This window comes from Macrotis lagotis, chromosome 1, assembly GCF_037893015.1.
Source record: "Macrotis lagotis isolate mMagLag1 chromosome 1, bilby.v1.9.chrom.fasta, whole genome shotgun sequence".
Taxonomy (NCBI): Eukaryota; Metazoa; Chordata; class Mammalia; order Peramelemorphia; family Peramelidae; genus Macrotis; species Macrotis lagotis.
The window spans coordinates 665,089,183-665,098,774 of NC_133658.1; positions in this window are offsets into that span (position 1 = coordinate 665,089,183).

Consider the following 9,592-nt stretch of genomic DNA (forward strand, 5'->3'; position numbering starts at 1 on the left):
TCCTCTAGGCCTATCTGAGTCCAGTGGTCAGAATCAGAACTACTGGAAATGACAATGAATGCAAGACAATAAGGGTTAAGTGACTTGACCAAGGTCATATAGCTAGTAAATTTCAAGTGTCTGGGGACAAATTTGAACTCAGGTCCTCCTGACTCCAGGATTTAAGCTCTATACACTTCACCACTAACTGAGACAGACAGACAGACAGACAGACAGCAAGTTGGACAGTTACATATATATATTATATATATATATATATATATATATATATATATATATATAAAACATGCATATTTCACAAGTAACTTTTTAAATTTTCCTTTTTTCATTATTTCAATCCTCCTGTATGTATTCCTATAGTTATTTAATATTAAAAAATATTAAAGGAAAAATTGTGTGATTTCTGAATGTCTGTCAAGAGAGAAACACTTCATTCCCTTTACTTAGCTATGGGGAACCTTGGGAAAAGAATCATACTGCTACAAGGAAAAGGAAGGAAACAAGCAGGGGAGCCAAGAAGTTAAGCTGGGGGGTATTCTGGTGGGAAAGAAATGAGGGTTATAGGGTTCACCAGGGCTCCAGAATATTTTAGTGCTATGATCTGACTGTAAGTACCCTGCCTTACAGGGTAACTGTAGTCAGCATTCTTGCATTGACTGCATAATTCAAAGGAGGTAAGGAATTAATGGAGAGCTGATCAGCAAGCTTTTATGAGTGTTTTTTAAAAAAATTATTAACTTACTTGTTTGTTTAATAGCCCAGATATTATCATAACCTCCAGAGAATTTAAATAAAGACAAAAATAATCATACCATGGGGTATATTCAAGTTATGTACAGAGTAATTGGAGGGTAATCTCAGAGTTGAAGGCATTAGCTGATGAGGAGAATAAGAAAGACCTTTTGCAGGTTGGGTTTGAGTTGAGACATGAAGGAGTTCAGAGAAAATAAAGTATAAAAGATGGAGTTGTGGACACATTCCCAGGAATGAGCAACCACCAATGGAAAAACTCCAAAAATGGAGGATGAGGATGTGAGGAGTCACAAGGCTAGTATGATTGTGTAAAGTATAAGAAAACTGGAGAGATTGGCAGGGGTCTTGTTACAAAGCTGTGAATGCCATAGAACTCTTTCTATTTGATCCTGTAGTACTAGGGAACCAAGAGAATTTATTGAGAAGGTGAATGAACACTCTCAGAACTCTGTTTTAGGAAAATCACTTCAATTGTTGTGTGGATGGGGGTAGAGAGAGGATTGTGAAATGGAACTCTATTAAGAGGTTCTTGCAATAGTCCAGGGAGAGGTGATGAGGGTGGGTGAATAAAAGGAGGGAGACAAAGAGGAAAGATGTGAAGATAGAAACAAGATTTGTAGGCAGACTAGATATATGGGCTGAGAGTAAAAGATCAACAATGGCACTGAAGTAGAGAACCAGAGTTCCTGGGACGATGATACTTACCCTCTATAATAATAGGGAAGTTTAGAAGAGAGGAGAGTTAAAAGAGAAAGAAAATGAGTTCTGTTTTGGATATGAAAAGTTTGAATTATGTGGTAAAAAAAGAAGAAAAAATATCTATGGTATATTCAAGGTTAGCTTTGTGATGCAGTGGAATCAGGAAGACTTATCTTCTCAAATTCAAATCTGGCCTACTAATTGTGATGCTGGAAAAATCATTTAACTCTATTTGCCTCAGTTTCTCATGTATTAAATGAACTAGAGAAGGAAATGGCAAACCACTCCAATATCTATCAAGAAATCCCCAAAATGGGATCATAAAGCATCAGACATGACTGAAATGACTCAGTAATAACAACAATGGGTGATATAGGAGTATGAAACATTTCTTTATATTTTTTAATATTTCACTGATTTTTTTACTCTCATCCCAATAATATCCCTTACAACTACTACCTTCCCTCATGAAACTCTCCTTTATAATAAAGGAAAGTATTTAATAAAAACTATCACACATTTTGGAACATTTCTGTACCTGTAGCCTGCCATCTTTTGATAAAAAGGAAAGAAGTGTAGTTTATCATTGACCCATATCAATAATATGTAGTTATTATATATGACCTATGTGACTATGATTGGTCATTACATTTAATCTGAATTTTGATTATTTTTGCGTTGTTTTCATTTACATTACGGTAGTCATTTTTATATACTTCCCAAAGTTCTGTCTCATTCTTTTTTATGGTTTATATATTTATGTTCACATTATTACAATAATCTTGTTGTAAGAATAAACATTAAACCCTTCTTCCCCCTAAAAGATAGAGAAACCTCAAGAGAAATGAAGTGAGAGGGGAAAAAAGTATACTTCAGTCTTTGTTTAGATTCCATTGGTTCTGTCTCTGGGACAATTTGCCTTCTTTATTATAAGTACATCAGAAATGCCGCTTCAATATCTTTTCCCATAGTTGCTATTATTAACTGTATTTCCCTCCATTCTATTCCTCCCCACTCCCATTTATTCTATTCTTTCTTTCATTTATCCTATCCCTCCTCAAAAGTGTGTTGTATCTGACTATCCTCTCCCACAATCTTCCCTCTCTTCTATCATCTACACCCCCCCTTCCCCACCCCCCCACCCCTTATCCCATCCCTTTCCTCTCATTTTTTTCTAGGATAAGATAGATTTCTATACCCTAACTGAGTGTGTATATTATTTCATCACTGAGTCATTTCTGATGAGAATGAAGGCTCACTCATTTCCCCCCCCAACTTCCTTCTCTTCCACTCCATTGAGAAAGCTTTTTCTTGACTCTTATATGTGAAATATCTTAGCCTGTTCTACCTCTCCTTTCCATTTCTCCCAGTATTGTCCTTTATCACCCATTGACTCCATCTTTATACTATTTTATATGATTATATTCAACTCCCTCCTGTGCCTCTTCTATATATGCTCCTTCTAACTGCTCTTATAAATGAAAAAGTTCATATAAGTTATCATTATCTTCTTCCCATGCAGGAATATATGCAGTTCAATATCATTAAATTCTTCATAATTAGTCCTTCCCATCCACCCTCTCTATGCTTCACCTGAATCCTGAACTTGGAGATCAAACTTTCTGTTCAGCTCCTTTTGTTTCAACAGAAAAGTTTGAAAGTCCCCTGTTTTGTTGAATGTCCATCTTTTTCCCTTGAAAGAGGATATTCAAAAAAATAAAAATAAAACATAAAAAAAAGAAAGAGGATATTCAATCTTGTTGGGTAGTTGCTTCTCGGTTGTAAGCCAAGCCTTCTAGAATATCATATTCCAATCCCTATGAGCCCTTAATGTAGATGCTGCCAGATCCTGTGTAACCTTGACTGTAGCACCATGGTAGTCAAATTGTTTCTTTCTGGTAGCTTGTAGTATTTTCTCTTTGACTTGGGAGTTTTGAAATTTGACTATAATATTCCTGGGAGTTTTTTTGGGAGGGATCTTTTTTTCAGGAGGTGATCGGTGAATTATCTCAATTTCTATTCTACCTTCTGCTTTTAGGATCTCAGGGCAATTTTGCTGGAGTATTTATTGAAAAATGAAGTCCAGGCTCTTTTCCTGGTCATGACTTTCAGGTAGCCCCAAAATTTTCAGACTATCTCTTCTGGATATGTTTCCCAGGTCTGTTGTTTTTCCAATAAGATATTTCATATTTCTTCTAGTTTTTTTGTTCTTTGGGGTCCGTTTTATTGTTTCCTGATTTCTTGCAGTCATCAACTTCCTCTAGCTCCATTCTGCATTTGAAGGAATTATTTCCTCCAGAGAGCTTTTTGATCTCATTTTCCAACTGACTGGTTCTGCTTTTTTAAGAGTGTCTCAGTCACCTTCCTGCCAAGATGGCGTAGAGAAGACAGGCACAGTTCTAAAATCTCCTGATCTTTCCCCATCTATGATATGAAACAAACCTCTTAACAGAAATCCAACCCACAAAAATAAGAAAGAAAAGCCAGGAGAAAGAATATCTACCTCAGGATTTGTCTTCTGCAGCTTTGGGTGAGTTCAGGCGGCTGAGTCCAGGCTCAGAGGGAGGATCAGCCCTGGATCAGTCAGATTAGCTGCTGAATTGGAACCAGGGAGCCTGAAGGTCTGAGAGACAGACCTGCTGGATCAGTGGTGGGGCTAGACCGCGAGGGCTTGAGTCATCTAGGGAGCAGAGGCACTGGTGTAGGAGCTGACCCTCTGGAGCTTGCTGTCAGGGCTGGGGGGAGAGTTCTGGCGTAGGAGAGTTGTGGACACCATCTCTGGGCTCCTCTGGTCTGAGGAATTCTGAGTCCACACCTCCATTGCTGCAGAGGCCTCTTCCCAGAACAAACAATTGCAGACTACTTCTGCCTCAGGCACAGGTGTATGAGCGGAGAACTGGCCCAGCTGACAATAGGAAGAGCAATGACCTCACCCCAGGGTAAAGTCCACCATTGATTGAAGGCAAAAGGTTTCAATAGCTTCAACCCCTCCCTTCAAGCTAAGGGAGAAACCCTAAATCAAGGTCACAGATACTCCAGAGAAAGCAACAAGCACCTCCTACTGGTCATCCAGAGAAATTGCACTCAGTGAGTAAAGCCTCTAGGGATCCCAACACCAAACCCCTGTGAACCAGCCCCCCCCCTAACTCAAGGTCTTAGCAAAATGAAGAAAAGTCAGCGGAAAGGTGGATCCATAGAAAAAATTCTTGGAAGGGAAAGACCCTAACTCAGAGAGTCCTAGAGCCTCTGAGAAGAATATGATCTGGTCTCCAGCACAGAAAGACACCCTTGAAGAAATAAGGAAGGAGTTTAAAAATCAACTGGAAAATTTGGGAGAGACAATTAATACCTTGCAACAAGAAAACAAATCCTTAGAAAATACAATTAGTGGGGCGGCTAGGTGCTGTAGTGGATAGAGCACTGGCCTTGGAGTCAGGAGTATCTGAGTTCAAATCCAGCCTCAGACACTTAATAATTACCTAGTTGTGTGGCCTTGGGCAAGCCACTTAACCCCATTGCCTTGCAAAATCTAAAAAAAAATACAATTAGTCAAATAAAAAATGAGAATAAATCTCTCAGATCACCAATTGGACAAATGAAAATCAGAATGATTCTCTCAGATACTCAATTGGGCAAATGCAAAAAGAAAATAATTCTCTCAAAACCTCAATTAGTCAAATGAAAAGTTCTTTCAAAAGTAGAATTGACCAATTAGAAAAGGAGTTGCAAAAGGTTACTGAAGAAAACTCCTCCCTAAAAAAAAGAATGGAGTCTGCAGAAACTAATGACTTTATGAGACAGCAAGAGTCTGTTAAACAAAATCAAAAAATAGAAAAAAATAGAAGAAAATGTAAAATACCTTATCAGCAAAACCACTGACCTCAAGAATAGGTCGAGGAGGGGCAACCTGAGCATTATTGGACTTCCTGAAAACACTGAAGAGCATAAAAAGCCTGGACTTAATATTATAGGATCTAGTGATGGAAAACTGCCCTGATATCATGGAACAAGAGGGCAAAGTAGTTATTGAAAGAATACATCAATCCCCTCCAGAAAAAGATCCTAAAATGAAAACACCAAGGAATGCTGTAGCCAAATTCCAGAACTGTCAGATAAAAGAGAAAATCCTGCAAGCAGCCAGAAAGAAACAATTTAAATACCAGGAGCCACAGTAAGGATTACACAGGACCTGGTTGCATCAACACTAAGGGATTGAAGGGCCCGGAACAAGATATTTCGAAAAGCAAGGGAGCTTGGAATACAGCCAAGAATCCACTATCCTGCAATACTGAGCCTTCTCTTCCAGGGAAAAAGATGGACATTTAATGAAATGGAGGAATTCCTAAAATTCCTGATGAAAAGACCAGAGCTAAACAGAAAATTTGGACATCAAACAGGAGGTTCAAGAGACACATGAAAAGGGAAAAAAAAGTAAAAAGGGGGCAGTAAAAGAAAAAATTGCTATCCAATAAGTTGAAACTGGCTATATCCTAGCATAGGGCAAAAGATTCTCATAACTCTTTTTTTTTGCAAGGCAAACGGAGTTAAGTGGCTTGCCCAAGGCCACACAGCTAGGTAATAATTAAGTGTCTGAGACCGGATTTGAACCCAGGTACTCCTGACTCCAGGGCCGGTGCTTTATCCACTATGCCACCTAGCCGCCCCAGATTCTCATAACTCTTGAGAATTGTAACTCTAACAGAGAGAATATAGCTAGCCCAAAGTGATTGGACATTCATGACCTATCCATGAGACTGCTATCCAATGGGATGAAACTGGCTATAAGCCCACTTGGGAGAAAGACTCTAATAACTCTCAAGAACTGTAACTCTATTAGATAGAATGTACTTAGCTAGAAGTGATGGATACTCAGAATTTTCTATGACTCAAAATGATTTTAACAACACTACCTACTTAAAAAAGGGAACAAAAAGGAGATGGGAGGAGGGAGGGGATTGAATGGGGTAAATCTCATTACACTAAGAGGGAAAAAATCCCTATGATAATAGAGGGGAAGAAGGGAGGAGATGAGAAACACCTGAATCTTCTTCTCATCAGACTTGGCTTAAAGTGAACTTACACACATATTCAGTTAAGTTAAAAAAAAAACCCTAACCTTTCAAGTATTGAAAGGGGAAAAGGGGAGGAGGGAGGGGGAGGAGGAGAAAAGGGAAACTAACAAAAGAAAGAAGGGCAAAGGGAAAAAGGGAAAGGGGAAAGAAAGGGGATGGGGTGATATAGGAGGGCAAACACACTGAAGGGGTGGTACTCAGAAACAAAATATTGGGGAATATGGATAAAGGGGAGGGAAAGGGGGAAAAATACAAACAGAGAGAAGATAGCATGGAGGGCAATAGAGAATTAGTAATCATAACTTTGAATGTGAATGGGATGAACTCTCCCTTAAAACATAAGTGAATAGGGGTGACTAGGTGGCACAGTGGATAAAGCACTGGCCCTGGAGTCAGGAGTACCTGGGTTCAAATCCAGTCTCAGACACTTAGTGATTGCCTAGATGTGTGGCCTTGGGCAGGCCACTTAATCCCATTTGCCTCAAAAACCTTAAAAAAATAAAAAGAAACAAACATAAGTGAATAGCAGAGTGGATTAAAACCAGAATGCTACAATATGCTGCTTATAAGAAATTCATTTGAAGCAGACAGATACATATACAGTAAAGGTAAAAGATTGGAGCAAAATACATTTTACTTCAGCTTAAGTGAAAAAAGCAGGGGTAGAAATCCTCATCTCAGACAAAGCAGCAGCAAAAATAGATAGCATTAAAAGAGATAAGGAAGGAAACTATCCTCCTAAAAAAAGTATCATAGACAATAAAGTTATTTCAATACTGAATATATGTGCACCCAATGGGATAGCATCTAAATTCTTAGAGGAGAAGCTGAAAGAAGTACAGGAAGACATAGACAGCAAAACTCTACTAGTGGGAGACCTCAACCTCCCACTCTTAGATCTAGATAAATCAAATCATAAAATAAACAAGAAAGATGTTAAGGAGGTAAATAGATTGTTAGAAAAACTAGATATGGTAGACTAATGGAGGAAATTGAATGGGGATAAAAAGGAATATACCCTTTTCTCTGCTATATATGGAACTTATAACAAAAATTGACCATGTACTAGGACATAAAAACCTAATGATCAACTGCAGAAAGGCAGTAACAATGAATACCTCTTTCTCAGATCACAATGCAATAAAAGTCATCTGCAATGTTGGGCCAAGGAGACATACAATCAGAACCAACTGGAAATTGAATAACCTCATTTTGAAGAATGAGTGGACCAAAAAACAAATTATAGAAAGAATTAATCATTTTATCCTAGATAATGACAATAATGAAACAACATACCACATACCAACATTCAGTCAAAGCAGCTCTCAGGGGATATATTACAGCTTTAAATGCTTACATGAATAAATTAGAGAAAGAGGAAATCAATGAACTAAATATATAACTAAAAAAATTAGAGAAAGAACAAATTTAAAATCCCAATTAAATACCAAATTAGAAATTTCAAAAATTAAAGGAGAACTTAATAAAATCAAAAGCAAAAAGCTATTGAATTAATAAATAAAACCAATAAGTTGGTTTTATGAAAAAAACCAATAAAATTGATAAACTGCTAGTCAATTTGATTAAAAAAGAAAGAAGAAAACCAAATTGCTAGTATCATAAATGAAAAAGGTGAACTCACAACTAATGAGGAAGAAATTAAAGCAATAATTCGAAATTATTTTGCCCAACTCTATGCCAATAAATTTGATAATCTAAGTGTAATGGACGAACATTTAGAAAAATATAAGCTGCCCAGGTTAAATGAAGAGGAGATTAAATACCTAAACAACCCTATCTCAGAAAAAGAAATTCAACAAGCAATTATTGAACTCCCTAAGAAAAAAATCTCCAGGGCCTGATGAATTCACAAGTGAATTCTTTTTTTTTTTTTTAGATTTTTCAATGCAATGGGGTTAACTGGCTTGCCCAAGGCCACACGGCTAAGTAATTATTAAGTTTCTGAGGTTAGATTTGAACCCAGCTACTCCTGACTCCAAGGCTGGTGCTCTATCCATTGTGCCACCTAGTTGCCCCTCACAAGTGAATTCTACCAAACATTTAAGGAACAATTGGTTCCAATTCTATATAAACTCTTTGGAAAAATAGGGAAAAGATGGAACTCTGCCTAACTCTTTCTATGAAACCAATATGGTGCTGATACCTAAACCAAGAAGAGTTAAAACAGAGAAAGAAAATTATAGGCCTATCTCCCTTATGAATATTGATGCAAAAATCTTAAATAAAATCTTAGCAAAGTGATTACAATAAGTTATCACTCGGATAATACATTATGATCAATTAGGATTTATCCTAGGAATGCAGGGTTGGTTCAATATTAGGAAAACTGTTAGTATACTCAATTATATCAACAACAAACCTATCAAATTATATGATCATATCAACAGATGCTGAAAAAGCTTTTGACAAAATATAACACCCATTCCTATTAAAAACACTACAGAGTGTAGGAATAAATGGATTGTTCATTAGAATAATTAGCAGTATCTATCTGAAACCATCAACAAGCATTATATTCAATGGGGAGAGGCTAGAGGCATTCCTAATAAGATCAGGGGTGAAACAAGGGTGCCCATTATCACCACTACTATTCAATATTTTTATTAGAAATATTAGCTTCAGCAATTAGAGAAGAAAAAGAAATTGAAGGAATTAGAATTGGGAAGGAAGGGAAAAAAACTCTCACTCTTTGCAGATGACATGATGGTCTACCTAGAGAATCCCAAGAAATCATCCAAAAAAACTAATGGAAACAATTAGCAATTTTAGCAAAGTTGCAGATTATAAAACAAACCCTCATAAATCCTCAACTTTTCTATACATGTCTAGCAAGATACAGCAGGAAGAGCTAGAAAGAGAAATCCCATTCAAAGTAATCTCAGACAATATAAAATATCTGGGAGTCTATTTGCCAAGACAGACTCAGAAACTTTTTGAAAGCAATTATAAAACACTTCTCATACAAATTAAATCAGATTTAAATAACTGGGCGAATATCAACTGCTCATGGATAGGTAGAGCTAATATAATAAAAATGACAATTCTAC